The 13,647-nt window shown below is 38.0% G+C and overlaps 1 protein-coding gene and 1 pseudogene across 1 annotated transcript in view; one reads left to right on the top strand and one right to left on the bottom strand.

Annotated features, from left to right (window-relative positions):
* The window catches only part of WWOX (WW domain containing oxidoreductase), a 1,192,599-nt gene that overhangs the window by 209,519 nt on the left and 969,433 nt on the right, over positions 1–13,647 (top strand). The gene's annotated exons all lie outside the window — the stretch shown is intronic.
* LOC114045322 overlaps positions 1,722–13,647 on the bottom strand; it is a 160,558-nt pseudogene continuing 148,632 nt past the window's right edge.

Genomic DNA, 13,647 nt, shown 5'->3' with positions numbered 1-13,647 from the left:
CCCTCCACTGTGAAAGCTCTTCCTTGTACTCTTCTTTTATGTGAGTTAATTTTCTCTTTCTTCCTCTCTCTTCCCCCTTCTTCCAGTCCATTCCTCTTTCTCACCCCTTCATTTTTAAAAAAATGCTCCTAACATAATTGACTTACACTACTGCCCTCTGTCACTCTCCTTCTAATTGCCGTAATAATGATAAAGTTCTTAGGAATTACATATATCATCTTCCCATATAGGAATGTAAATAGTTTAACCTTATTGAGTCCCTTATGATTTTTCTTTTACATTTATCTTTTTATGTTTCTCTTGAGTCGTGTTCAAGGTAAAATTTTCTATTCAGCTCTGGTCTTTTTATCAGGAATGCTTAAAAGTCTTCTATTTCATTAAATATCTATTTTTTCCTTTGAAGGATTATACTTACTTTTACTGGATATTATTCTTGGTTGTAATCCTAGCCCCTTTTCCTTCTGGACTATCATGTTCTAGGTCCTCCGCTCCTTTAACATGGAAGCTGCTAAATCTTGTGTGATCTTGACTATGGCTCCGTGATATTGAATGGTTTCTTTCTGATTACCTGCACTATTTTCTCCTTGACCTGGGAGCTCTGGAACTTGGCTATAATATTCCTTGGAGTTTTAATTTTGGGATCTCTTTCAGGAAGTGATTTCTATTTTATAGATCTGGATCTTACATGTTGGGGCAGTTTTCCTTTATAATTTCTTGAAAGATGATGTCTACACTCTTTTTGATCATGGCTTTCAGGTAGTCCAGTAATTCTTAAATTATTTTTCCTCAACATATTTTCCAGGTCAGTTGTTTTTCCGATGAGATATTTCATATTGTCTTCTATTTTTTTCATTCTTTTGACTGTTTCTTGCTGTCTCATGGAGTCATTAGTTTCCACTTGTCCAGTTCTAATTTTTAAGGACTTATTTTTGTCAGTGAGTTTTTGTACCTTTTATTCCATTTGGCCAATTCCACTTTTTAAGGTGTTACTTCCCTCAGGGTTTTTTTTTTTTTTTTTTTTGTGGCTCTTTCAGCAAGCTGTTATTTCTTTTTTTCACAAATTTCTTGCATTGCTCTCATTTCTTTTCCTAATATTTCTTTTATCTTTCTTTAAAAGTCCAGGAATTCTTGTTGGGTTTGTGTCCAATTTAAATTTTTCCTTCAAGATTTTGCTTATACTTGTTTCATATTGTCCTCTTCTGAGATTGTGTCTTGATCTTCCCTGCCACCATAGTAGCTTTTTTTAGTCAGGTTGTTTTTTTGTTAGTGCTTCATTTTTTTCCAGCCTATTTCTTAACTTAGAACATTGTGTTAAAGTTTTCTCTGCTCCCCTGGGAGTGGACTCTGGACACCTGGGAGTGTGGAGGCTCTTTTCAGAGCTAATTCAGAAGGTCTGCAAGTTTTTGGTGCTTCCAGAGTGGTATGATCAGGGGAGAGGTGTGATCACCGTCCTCATGGTCAACATTCTGATGTTTACACAGGAAGGGTCCTTGATCCTGTGCAATCACAAGTGCCAGCACTCCTCTTTGTTCTTAATTTATGATCAGGGCCCCTGCTCTCCTGCAACTGTGATTGCTCATGTTCCTCTCTGTCCTTGAACTGAGACCCAGAACTCTGTATGGGCGGTTTGTTTGGGAATCGCTTGTCCGGCTGCCTGGTCTAGCTGCCAATATCAAGTCAGGATTCCCGGTAATCTCTTTTTGACCATTTGTCTGACCCTCTTATCTTTTCCTGAGGCTGCTGCTGCTGTCGCTGTTACTGCTGCTGCTTCCAAGACTCAGGCTGCTGTTGGTGTTGCGTGTGCTCCAAGCTTGGTGGCCACTTGTCTTGGGCTTGAAAAATCCTTTTCCCCACCCTTTTGTTGGCTCTGTTGCTCCAGAATTTGATTTGAGGCATTATTTTAAAGTTGAATGGAAGGGAATGTTGGGAGAGACTGACTGGATTGCTGCCTCACTCTGCCACTTGGCTCCACCATCTATGAGTTACAGTTGTTGATCTGAATAGTTAGAGGGAGTTTATACGAAATCATAGGTGAGAAAAAACAAAGAGAGATGTTGTCACATATGATTACTGTGTTGCCTAAATGATTCAACGATATGTAAAGCACTTTTTATATAAAAAGCTATATACTTGTGAGCTGTTAATAGAAACTACTTTATAGCTTAGTTTGAAATGATTTTTCTATCCTACTTTTCCTAGCATGTTTAGTCTATTAATTGAAGGAGATGAACTAATTTTTTATTAGCCTTAGGAAAATATAATTAGGTAGGCTGACCTATGAGATAGTGAATTCTCTAATATTAATGTTGTTCATATCAAGGTTGGATTACCATTTGTCAAGGTTGTTGAATAAGGTATTCATCGTTTAGTAGGAGTTGGATGAGGTGACTTATGATGTGCTTTCTGAGTTTCTGATACTTATAATGATGAATTTTGTCTAATTTATGGGTTGTAGCAGATCATGGGAAAAAAAAAGAAAAAAGCTACTTATAGCAATATGCTTACTTCTTTTCCTGTTATATGAATGAACTACTTACCATATGCCTTACAAATTGCACTAGGGAATAAAGGTCAGTTTAGAATAACACAGACTTGAAAATTATGCTTTTTGTTTAAACAACATTTACTACTTTCAGCTTCAGAATTATTAACACAGATACTTTACACAGTAGTGTGTTGGGATTATTTAAAACTTTTAGAAATGTTAGCTCTAGAAATAATTTCTCATACTTTTGAACTATATTCTTTTTTTTTTTTTAAATCTAGAGAAGTGGGTGGGCCACTCATACAGTGAGAATGACAGACAGCAAATGGACAGGTTGGCATTCCATATTGGTATTCTTAAGCCAGCTAGATGATGCAGTAGATAGAGTGCTACATCTGAGATCAGGAAGACTCATCTTCCTGAGTTCAAATCTGGCCTCAGACACTTCTCAGCTGTATGACTCTGGGCAAGTCACAACCCTGTTTGCCTCAGTTCCTCATGTGTAAAATGAGCTAGAGAAGGATATGGCAAACCACTCCAGTATCTTTACCATGAAAATCTCAAATGGTATCATGAAGAGTTGGACACAATTGAAATGACTGAACAACAATTCTTTAGCAGTCAGAAACACCAGAGGCATGCCTCCAGCATTTTGAATTGATCATAATACAGTTACAGATGAATATGGACAAGGATTGCATAGGATATGTTATTGGAAAGTAAAGTTATATTTGGATGAGAGGAGAAGAGCATTAGTTTTGTTTTGGATATATTTCATTTCAGGTGAGTTTAGGACATCCAAGACAATTGGAGATATTTTTGTGGAGTTTGGGAGAGTCATCTGGACTGGAGAGATAAACTTGGGAGTTGTTCGTATAAGGATTGAGCAGTGTGAGTGAATAATATGTCTGTTTACATGTTATTTAGTCATTTTCAATTGTGTCCAATTCTTCATGTCCCATTTGGGGTTTTCTTGGCAAAGATACTGAAGTGGTTTGCCTTTTTCTTCTGCAGTTCATTTTACAGATGAGGAAACTGAAGTAAACAAGGTAAGTGACTTGCCCAGGGTCACATAGCTAGTAAGTGTCTGAGACTGGATTTGAACTCAGGTCCTTCTGACTCCAAGGCCTTCACTCTATCCAAAGTACAACCTAACTGCCTGTTTCCATAGAAGATGATAAAGAGCCTGTAAAAGAATTGAATAGTTCTGCCTTGATAATTCCTAGAGGAATAATTAAGTAAGTCAAATTTCAATAAGTATTTATTGAGTCCCTACTGTGTACATAGCGTTGTGTTAGATATTTGGGACAAACGTATTCTATGCTTAATAAGCACACACTATCCCTGAATTCTCTTAACACATCCCTCCCTGAATTCTTTCATCTGATATCTTTCCTCTTCTCATACATGGCTAAATTCCTTGATAAAGCTATCAAGAATGATGCCTCTACTTCCTTTTCTCTCACTTGTTTCTAAACCCACAGTTATCTGACTTCTGAACTCAGTATTCAACTGAAACTCCTCTTTCCAAAGTTACTACTGATCTTTCAGTTGCCTTTTATTTATCCTTATGCCTCTGTAATGTGATAATGTTGACCATACTCTTTTCCTGGATACTTTCTCTTTAGATTTTCATGACTACTGGTTCTCCTACCTATCTGACTGCTTCTTCTCAGTATCTTTTGGTTGATCTTACAGTTGTGTCCATTAATTGTGTACTCTAAGGCTCTGTCTTGGGCCCTCTTCTCTTCTTGTGCTGTATTACCTTACTTGGTGATGCCATTAGCTTCAGTAGGTTCCATTATCTTCTCTATGCAGATGATTCTTAGATCTCTTTATCCAGTCCTAACTTCTTCCTGACCTCTAATCTTTCATCACCAAGACTTGGACATCAAAAACTTGAAGTCCTGTAGACATCTGAAACTCAACATGTACAAAACAGAGCTCGTTATCTTTTCTCCAACTCTCACTCCCTGTTCCCCATCCTGATTCTCTATTACTGTCAAGGTACCACCATCTGCCTATCCCCCAAAACACCGTAAGAGTCATCCTCAGCTCCTTACTCTCTCTTACTCCCCACATCGGATCCATTGACAAATGCTAGCTTTACCTTCACATCTTTCGTATGTGCCCACTTCTGTTTTTTAACACTGACACCACTCTAATGCCAGGGCCTTATCACCTGATGCCTGTACTATTGCAAAAGCCTGCTAGTAGGTCTGCTTTCCTTAATTCTCTCCCCATTCCAGTCCATCCACTGCTTAGTTACCCAAGTGATTTTCCTAAAGTGCCAGTCAATCCATGTGACCCTCCAATCACTAGACTGCAATATTAGATATAATATCCTCTCTTTGTCGTAACTTTCATAACCAGGCCCCATCCTACTTTTCCAGCTATCTCACACTTCATTCTCCTCCAGCTGCTTTGGGAGCCAGTGTGACATTGGCTTCTTCACTATTCTGCCCACAAAGGTTCTGTCCTCCAGCTCTGCATTTTCACTGCCTGCCCTCATAGCCTCTCCCTTCTCATCTGTGCCTTCTGGATTCCCAGGTTTTCTTATGATCTCAGCTAAAATCTCACCTTCAGCAAGAAATCTCTTTCCTTCCCCCTTAATTCTAGCATCTTCCCTCTGAGGCTACCTCTAGTTTATCTTGTATAAATCTCATCCATGTATAGTTGTTTGCATGCTCTGTCCTGATTAGAATATGAATTCTGTCAGGGCAGGTACTGATTTTGTTCTTCTCCACATATCCAGTGCTTAGTACTACACCTGGAACAAAGGATGTGCTAGAGATATAAAAACAAAGGGCAAAAACATTTATGTGGACAAGTTCAGTACAAAATATATACAAATTATATGTATATGTATATAAATGCATATATGTGTGTGTGTGTGTGTGTGTGTGTATGTATTTTGGTCCAGAGAACACTAACAAATAGGGGGATTAAGAAAGGTCCCATGATGGAGGTGGCAGTAGAGCTTAACCTTGAAAGGAACTAGGGATTTCAAGAGTCAGGGATGAAGAGGGAGAACATGCCCAGAATGTGGAACAGCCTGAGTAAAGGCATGGAGAAGGAGATGCAATGTCAGCAAGTAGGTCACTTTTGTGGCATACAATATATTGGGGGAATGATATATACAATCTGCTTGGAAAGATGGGGCAGCTAGGTAGTACAGCAGATAGAGTACTGGGCCTTGAGTCAGGAAGACTCAACTTTCTGAGTTCAAATCTAACCTCAGATACTTACCAGTCACACAGATACTAGCTGTGTGACTCTGGGTAAGTCACTTAACCATTTGAGCTAGAGAAGGAAATGGCAAACCATTCCTATACCTTTGCCAATAAAACCCCAAATGAGTTTATGAAAAGTTGGACATGACTGAAAACAACTGAACAACAACACTTGGAAAGATAGATTGGCGACTGATTGTGAAACACTTTGTGATGCCAACTGGGTTTATATTTTATCTAGGGTCATTTAACTAGCATGCATAAAAGCTAGGCTTTGAACCGTGACCTTGTAACAACAAACCTGATTCTCTCACTCCCCCCCACTCCCATCTGTTCTGTCTTCTTTCCTTTCCTAAGCTAAAACCAACTTCTGTATTACTCAAATGTTACTCAAATATTTATAGATTCTTATCTCTCATCAGGCATGTTCTATTTCCAAAAACCAGACCTAAAAACAGTTGCTTTGAATGAATCTGTAGTAATGTTTCATTTGTGCTCTGCACTTGAGGTTATATCCTTAGTGTTTTTCATTTTTTTCTCAAAGAAATTAAGTAATACCAACATGTGTGAGCCTTTTCAGTATGTACAGGGTCTACTGCCTTGGGGTCTTCATCTGGTTGTTGTATTGTTTAAAGAAGGATTTCTGTAATTTTCCTAGGCTCATATACTATCATCTATTATTAATTTAATCTCCCAGTAAATATTTGGAAAGAGAATGTTTGGTTGTATGTTTCTCTTACATTTCAATGGTAGGTAAAGCTGTACAGTTTGAATAGTTTTCTTTTATGTTTGTGCAGATGTTGCTGTAGGCCAACTTGATGATTGAAATATTTGAAAGCTATAGGGCTGGGATCTTACTTCTTTCGCAGGGGCAATATTGATGGATTTGAGGAATGCCATTCAACCTAGAATAGTGTAGGCTGCTATCCCTGGGATAGCATAAGTGTTTGAATTACTTCAGATTCATCATGGTTCTCAAACAATAGGAATTGCAGACAGAATCTCCCTTCCACAAGGATTGTGGCCTATGTAGTAGACTGATAGAACTCTTAAATCATCCTGACCAACTGACCTTTTTTTTAAAATTTTTTGTTTTTTTTACAGATGAGGAAAATGAGATTCACAGAGAGGAGGTAGTTTGTCTGAGATGGCTCAGCAAATTAATAGCAGAGCCAGGTCTTGAACTCCTCTCTAGCATAGTGGATAGAGTGCAGGACTTGGAATCTGGCAGATGTGGTTTCAGATCGTCCTGTAAGAGCCACCGTGTGGTCCTGGGTTAACTTGTTTCAGCTCTGTGAGCTTCGGCTGCCTTGTCTGAAAAATGGCAGGTAATAGTATGTATCTCACGTGACTGTTGCGAGGATCAGATGAGATACTGTATGGAAAGCATTTTGCACATTTCAGAGCTCTGTATCATCTTACATCTTATTACCATCATTGTTACCATAGTTCCTTGGCTGAAAATTTGATCCTCAGCTGAGATTCTGTGCCACTAAGAGGATTTTTGTGAGAAAAGAGGTTTTTAGAAGGTAACATACTAAAGAAATGAGAGTTACCATTCTACAAAGTTTGATTTTGGATGCACATCCATACAGCCCCACAGAATCATAGGGTACTTGTTAGTGGGAATGTGTTTTACTATTATTTGGCATCCTGAACTGGCAGTTTGCTGTGACTTTTGCGACAGCCATATGGACAAGAAATAAACACTTGAATATTTTTTAATAGGGGATTTAATTTTTTTTGAAAATTTTATCTTTAGTTTTTTAAGCTAATAAGAATTAATACATGTAGATATGCATATACACATGTACACTCACATATCTCTAGGCTTAGCACTTAGGGAAATGCAAATGCTATAAGACTTTGTTATTGCCTTCTAAGAGCTTAGTTTAATTGAGAAGACTTAAAAACATGTTGTAGTGGGGAAATCATTAGATAGGAAATGAAGTTCTAGTTCTAACTCTGCCATTAACTAGTTCTATTGCCTTGAACATGTCATGTCTTCTCTGTGCCTGCATTTCCTCTTCTGGACAGTGAGGAGGTAGGAGTAGTTTATTTCTGAGGTTTCTTCCAGCTTTAAACTTCTTGGTTCTGTGTTCAAAATTTTATGTTTATAAATTCTTGCCATCTTTTACATTCAGTGATTCTGTAGTTCATATGAAAAGATTCCAAGCAATATAAAGCATTTTATGCTAAGCATTAAATGAGTATATTTGCTATAAGTGTTACAGGAGTTAAGAAGAAGGGGAGATCATGTTTAGATAGTGTGAAGCTATGTCATGCTTATCAAATTTGCAAGTGATATGACAGTGTGAGGTCAAGTATGACCTGTAAGCCATTGAATGTCAAAGAATTTAAAAGTATGATGATAGAGAAGATTATGAACTCACACTACTAAGTTGAAATTTAGTAGGGAAGATGTTTTATCCTTGCATTTAAAAAATCAACTGGACAAGAATAGGATTAAGGAGGCATAGCTAGACATAAACTTTTATGGAAAAGATCTGAGGATTTTAGTGTATTTGACTTAGTAGCCCCCAAATCCCAAAACCAAAGCTATCCTAGGTTGCACTGAAAGAGGAATAGTATCCAGAGGAAAGGTATTAATAGTTTTATACCTTGACATTAAAGGATGTTTAGCTCAGAAAATAATAAAAAAAAAGAAATGAGGGACATGTTAACTGTTTTTAAATATTTGAAGGGCTGTCATTTGAAGAATGAATAGACTTGTTCAAGGCTTGGCTTCAGAGGGCAGAACTAAGAACAGTGAGTGAATATTACAAAAGAGCAACTTTATATTCCATGTAAGAATTTTCCCTTCTTCCTTTCCTCTCCCTCCCCCCAATCAATTAGCACTATCTAAAATTAGAGTGGAGAGTGGATTAACATAGGAGGTTTCCTTTCACTTGAAGTCTTTAAATGGAGTGTAAATGACAACATTTTCTCAGAAAGGGTTTCCGGAACACCTTCAGCGTAAATGAAAGGCCAAGTGGTTAAAGGTAACAATGTAAATAATAACTCACATTTATATAGCACGTTGATGTTTATAAAGTCTTTTCCTTACAACAGTCTTGTGAGGGAGGTAGTGAAAGAATTTCATTTCCCCTTTAAAGATGAGGAGTTAAATAATGTGCCCAAAGTCATACCATCTATAAGAACCTGAGTCCAAGTTCAGTTGTGTTTTAAACTGCTTCCCCAAAGATCTCTTGTCAGAGCTATCTTTAGGGTGACTGAGGCCTCTGTAGATCATACTTTTTGGCCTGTGGTATCTTTACCAAAACTTTTTTTTTTTTTCTAAATTTAGGTGCAATTAGTTTAAAATAGACATCAGGGGTAACTTTGAAGCGGAAAAGAGAAGAGCTGTTATCTTCCTCATTTTATGATTGAGGAAACTGAAGCAGACAGGTTAAATGACTTGCCCAGGGTCACACAGCTAGTAACTGTCTGGGGTAGGATTTGAACTCAGGTATTCCTGTCCCCAGGACCAGATCTACTCTGCCATCTGAATAGTTCAGTCCTTTTTATGGGGACAAATTTTAATCATAGATGTCCAGAGATGGAAAGTGCCATTAGAAAAAAACTTTGCATGATTTCATCAAGAATAGGTGGTGCAGTGGATTAGATTTTAAGGTCATTGAGGGCAGGGATTGTCTTTGCTTTCATATTCATATCCCCACTGCTTAGCATTTAGTATGCACTTAGGTATACCTTTTCATTAATTCATTCATGAAATTTAGAGATGACACAATGCTGGGAGGGATACCAAATATTTTAAATGAAAACATCTGGATCCCAAACTGTCTCAGTAGGCTGGACAAATCATATGGATCTAATAGGGTGAACTTTGATAGACAAAATTATAGTTTTAAGCGTGGGTTCAAAAAATCAAGTTCACAAGTACAACATAGAGAAAATATTGTTAGGTAAAATTTTTTGTGGGAAAAATAAGGTTTTAATGAGCAACACACTTAATATGATTTAGCAATATGACATGGCAGTCAAAAAAGGGTAATACAGTCTTAGACTGCAGGTAGAGAAAGATAGTACACAAAATACAGGAAGTAAAAGCCCCACTGTACCTTGTTTTACACCACCTCTGGAGTAATGTGTTCTGTTCTATACTTCACCCTTTGGGCAGAACATTGACAAGCTAGACAATGTGCAAAGGAGGGCAGGCAGGATGATGAGGTACTTGAGACTGCCTCACATGGATGATTGGAGGAACTGGAGATATTTAATCTGGAGAAGACTTAGGGAGCCATCTCAGCTGTCTTCAATAATCCCAGCTGCCTTGAGTGGTTGTCACCTGGAAGAGAATTTAGGCTTGTTTTTGTTTGGCTGTGGAGGCCAATATTTAGAGCAATAGGTAGAAGTTGTATGAAGTCAGTGCATTTTTTGGTAAGGAATAATTTCTTCATGTAGACCATGGAAGCTCTGAGGTTTCTTTATCTCAAGTACCACATCTAAGGATGAGTCCATTCCTCAGAGCTTGACTGGCTACAGCTTTCCCTTCAGGCTTCTAGAGGTACCTTTGCATGACCAAGAGATTACTTTTATATGCTTCCCTACAAGATTACAAATTGAAAATCCTTTAGTCAGCCAGCCTTAAGTACTGTTTAGAAAGGGAATATTTACTCAAGTGTTAGAAAAGAGCAGTTGTTACAAAACATCCTGCCCAAAAGAGAAAGTGGCCTCAAGGTTAGACAGCACATGTGACTAAGGAGTAGTTTATGGTTCCCGATTGTTAGAAATTCTTTTATCTTAATCATAGAGTTTACAAGAAACTTGCCATAAGTATGGGATATCAGGGAGTACCCAGTGGGGCAGTCATCTTTTTCCATGGAGTTGAAACCAGGCAGAGCAATAGAATGCAAAGTGGAGTGAGCCAGGGTACAGTTTCTGGCCTCTACAAAGGAAGGCATTGGGAGGAGTCTGATACTCTGCCCTCTAGCCCACCAATTAGAGAGGAGAGGAGGCTGAGGGAGTGGGTGTCAAAAAAGCTTTCATTTATCATCCTTTAGTGAGTTTAGAAGTGATGACCTTATCCTGGGAGGGACATTTTGTTTTGTGGAAGCAGAGCACCAGATGTAAAGTAGAGGGGGATGAATGATTAGATGAATACTAATGGGGAATCTGCCCTATGCCACAGGGATAGTAGGTTCTGCTGGTAGGATAGGAACCCTGATCTTCTGAGAGAATGTAGAGTAGTGGATAGATGGCTGGATGAGAGTGCAATCCTTAGCTTTTCTGTGCCTCAGTTTCCTTATCTTAAATGAGGAGGTTTGGACTCTAGGGGATTATAGTGAAGGGAATTCTATGTCATATAAAAGTTGGAGTATAGCCTTGGACATATTGTCCAACTTTGAGAGTCTGGGATTCTGTGAGGTCATCTTACACAACCCCGTTGTTTTACAGAGAAGGAAACTGAGGCCCACCAAAGAAAAATGAATTGCTCAAGATCACACACTAGGATGTATTAAGGTTGGAACTGAAACTCTGGTCTCCAGATTCCCATTACATTGCTTTTTTGCAATGTAGTGCATTGTCTCTCTATAGTTCATTGAATTGGACTTACGGAAGGACATAAGAATCTAAGTTATTTAAGCATCCTTAACTAATCCTAAAAAATAAAATATTCTTTTCCATTCTCTTACACACAGGAGTTAAGATGGACTTCAGAATTTCAAAAACGGCTTGGTCCTTAGCCAAGATACACATGTTATTCCTTTACTTTAAGTGCTTCTTGTATTATTTTGACCTTAAATTTTACAGGGTAAAGGAAACATTTATGGAACAGTTAAAACCAGTTAGAACATAATGACTTGCCTCATTATCACACTCCACAAATGTACACCTTACAAAGTTCGCTTGCCGGCCTGCTTCTCAAACGTGTTTGGCCTATAAACATGGTTAAGGCGATTCACATATGGAAACATATCAAACTTCCTTTTCCCTACTGCAAATCTCTTAAATAGGAGATTGTTTTAAAATGGTAAAATATTATAGCACCACATTTTCAAAAAGTTTGCCAGATTCCTACTTTCTCCCCAATATATTGGTATTGTGTCTGTATAGGTTATAGAGTCACCTAGGAGGTCCCTTTCCCAAGTTTACAGTTATATACAGTTTATATTGGGGGATATAAAACACAGAAATATAACAAATTATTTAAATGCATGATTCAGTGCTACAATAGTTCAGAAGAAGGAGCTATCAGGGAAGGGTTAACAGAGAAGAGGATTTTTGACTTGAGCCTTGAAGGATGGCTAAGAATTTGTTAGGCTGAGAGGAGAGTATGCTGGGTGGATTGAATAGTTTAACAAGTCTATAGGGAAGTCTTTTTCAGAGGACAGTGCGTAGATCAATCTACTGGAGTGAAATTTTGACATTTGACTTAAGGAAAAAGTTGGATATATCAGGGCCAGATTTTTGGGGGGTGTTGAATGTCAGGCCTGAGGGATGTGAACTTGATTCTGTCACCAGTGTAGAATTATGGAAAGATTTTGAGCGTGTCTCAGGGTGATGATGTTATGTATCTGAATTTTTTAGGAAGATGATGTGTGGCATATATTGGAGTGAGGTTATCAGTAGAAAAATGTCAAAACTAATGTTTTTTAGATCTCACATAAATATTCAAAGTAAAATCATAAGATTATAGATTTAAAACTACAATTAATTTTAGAGGTTCAACCTCCCACCCTTATTTTATGGTTGAGGTCACTATGGCCTTTTGATGGCAAATTCAGCATTCTTTTACAACTAAGACTGTTACAGCTTAGGATGACCCCTATAATGTGAGCTATGGAGAGAACCTCTGCTAATGACACTTCCTATTTCTACAGCATTGTGAGACTTATCAAGTGTTTTCCTCACAACTCTGTGAGGTAAGAGGGTCAAGAATTATTATCCTCATTTATAGAAAAAGAATCTTAGGTCCAGAGCCAAGTTAAGAACAATTTTTTTTAACTTATATATCACTTTAAAACTTAGAAAGCACTTCCCTCAAAAAGAACCTTTTCAAGGCTATTTTTCCAAATCGCACTGACATTGGTATTATGGTCATGAGCAGGTGCTGCTGCTATCATCAAGATTCTAAGAGTAACTTTGAAGATCTGGGTTTATTGTGGGTCCCCTCAGTGTGCTTCCTATTAACAACAGTCAGGCAGACCGCAATTATATTTTAGAAAGGGGTGTGAACAAAGGAGGTATAGTACAAAAGTTTCATTCCCCCCAAAGTCTGGGGCACACTTTCCCACAAATACATTCAGAATCTGTGGGGAGAGTGGTCATCACCTTGGTATATGGTAGTATGAGGCACACAGGAAGAGAACACATGTGGCCAAAGATAAAATTAAATTAAATTAAACTCTTCTTGATTACTGTGGAAGTCCTTTCTTGAGTTAATAACTAGAATTCTTCTCTGGTTCAAGGTGTTATGCATGCTCCTTCAAGCTACTTCTGCCCTACGGTATCTATGTCTGTCTTTGATGTGTCCTTGGGATGTGTTGGCTACTAGTGGCCTGGTGTATTTCTCTAACTATGTAAAGCTTCCAAAAGTGTAGTTTAATGATTTGGTTAGTCAGTCACTCTTGATTCAATTAAAAGGAGTTTTCATCTGATAAAGGGATCGCAAGGTTTAGGCAATCTTGTTCATACTTTTTTTTTTTTTTTTTGGTTAGTCAATGAGGTTAAGTGACTTGCCCAGAGTCACACAGCTAGTATTATGTGTCTGAGGCTGGATTTGAACTCAGGTCCTCCTGAATACAGGACCGGTGCTCTATCCACTTCATTGCCTAGGTGCCCCTTCTTTATGTATTCTTAAAACCTATTCCTGTGGGTTGAGTTGGGGAGAGCAAACCTGCTCCCTTATTTTCAAGACAATGCAGTAAAATAGATAGCAAAATTACTATTATCTTCATTTGACAG

Source organism: Vombatus ursinus, unplaced genomic scaffold (assembly GCF_900497805.2).
Source record: "Vombatus ursinus unplaced genomic scaffold, bare-nosed wombat genome assembly UNPS02014778.1, whole genome shotgun sequence".
NCBI classification, from domain to species: Eukaryota; Metazoa; Chordata; class Mammalia; order Diprotodontia; family Vombatidae; genus Vombatus; species Vombatus ursinus.
Note: the sequence above shows the minus strand (reverse complement) of the source record. Positions and strands in the feature narration are given on the sequence as shown.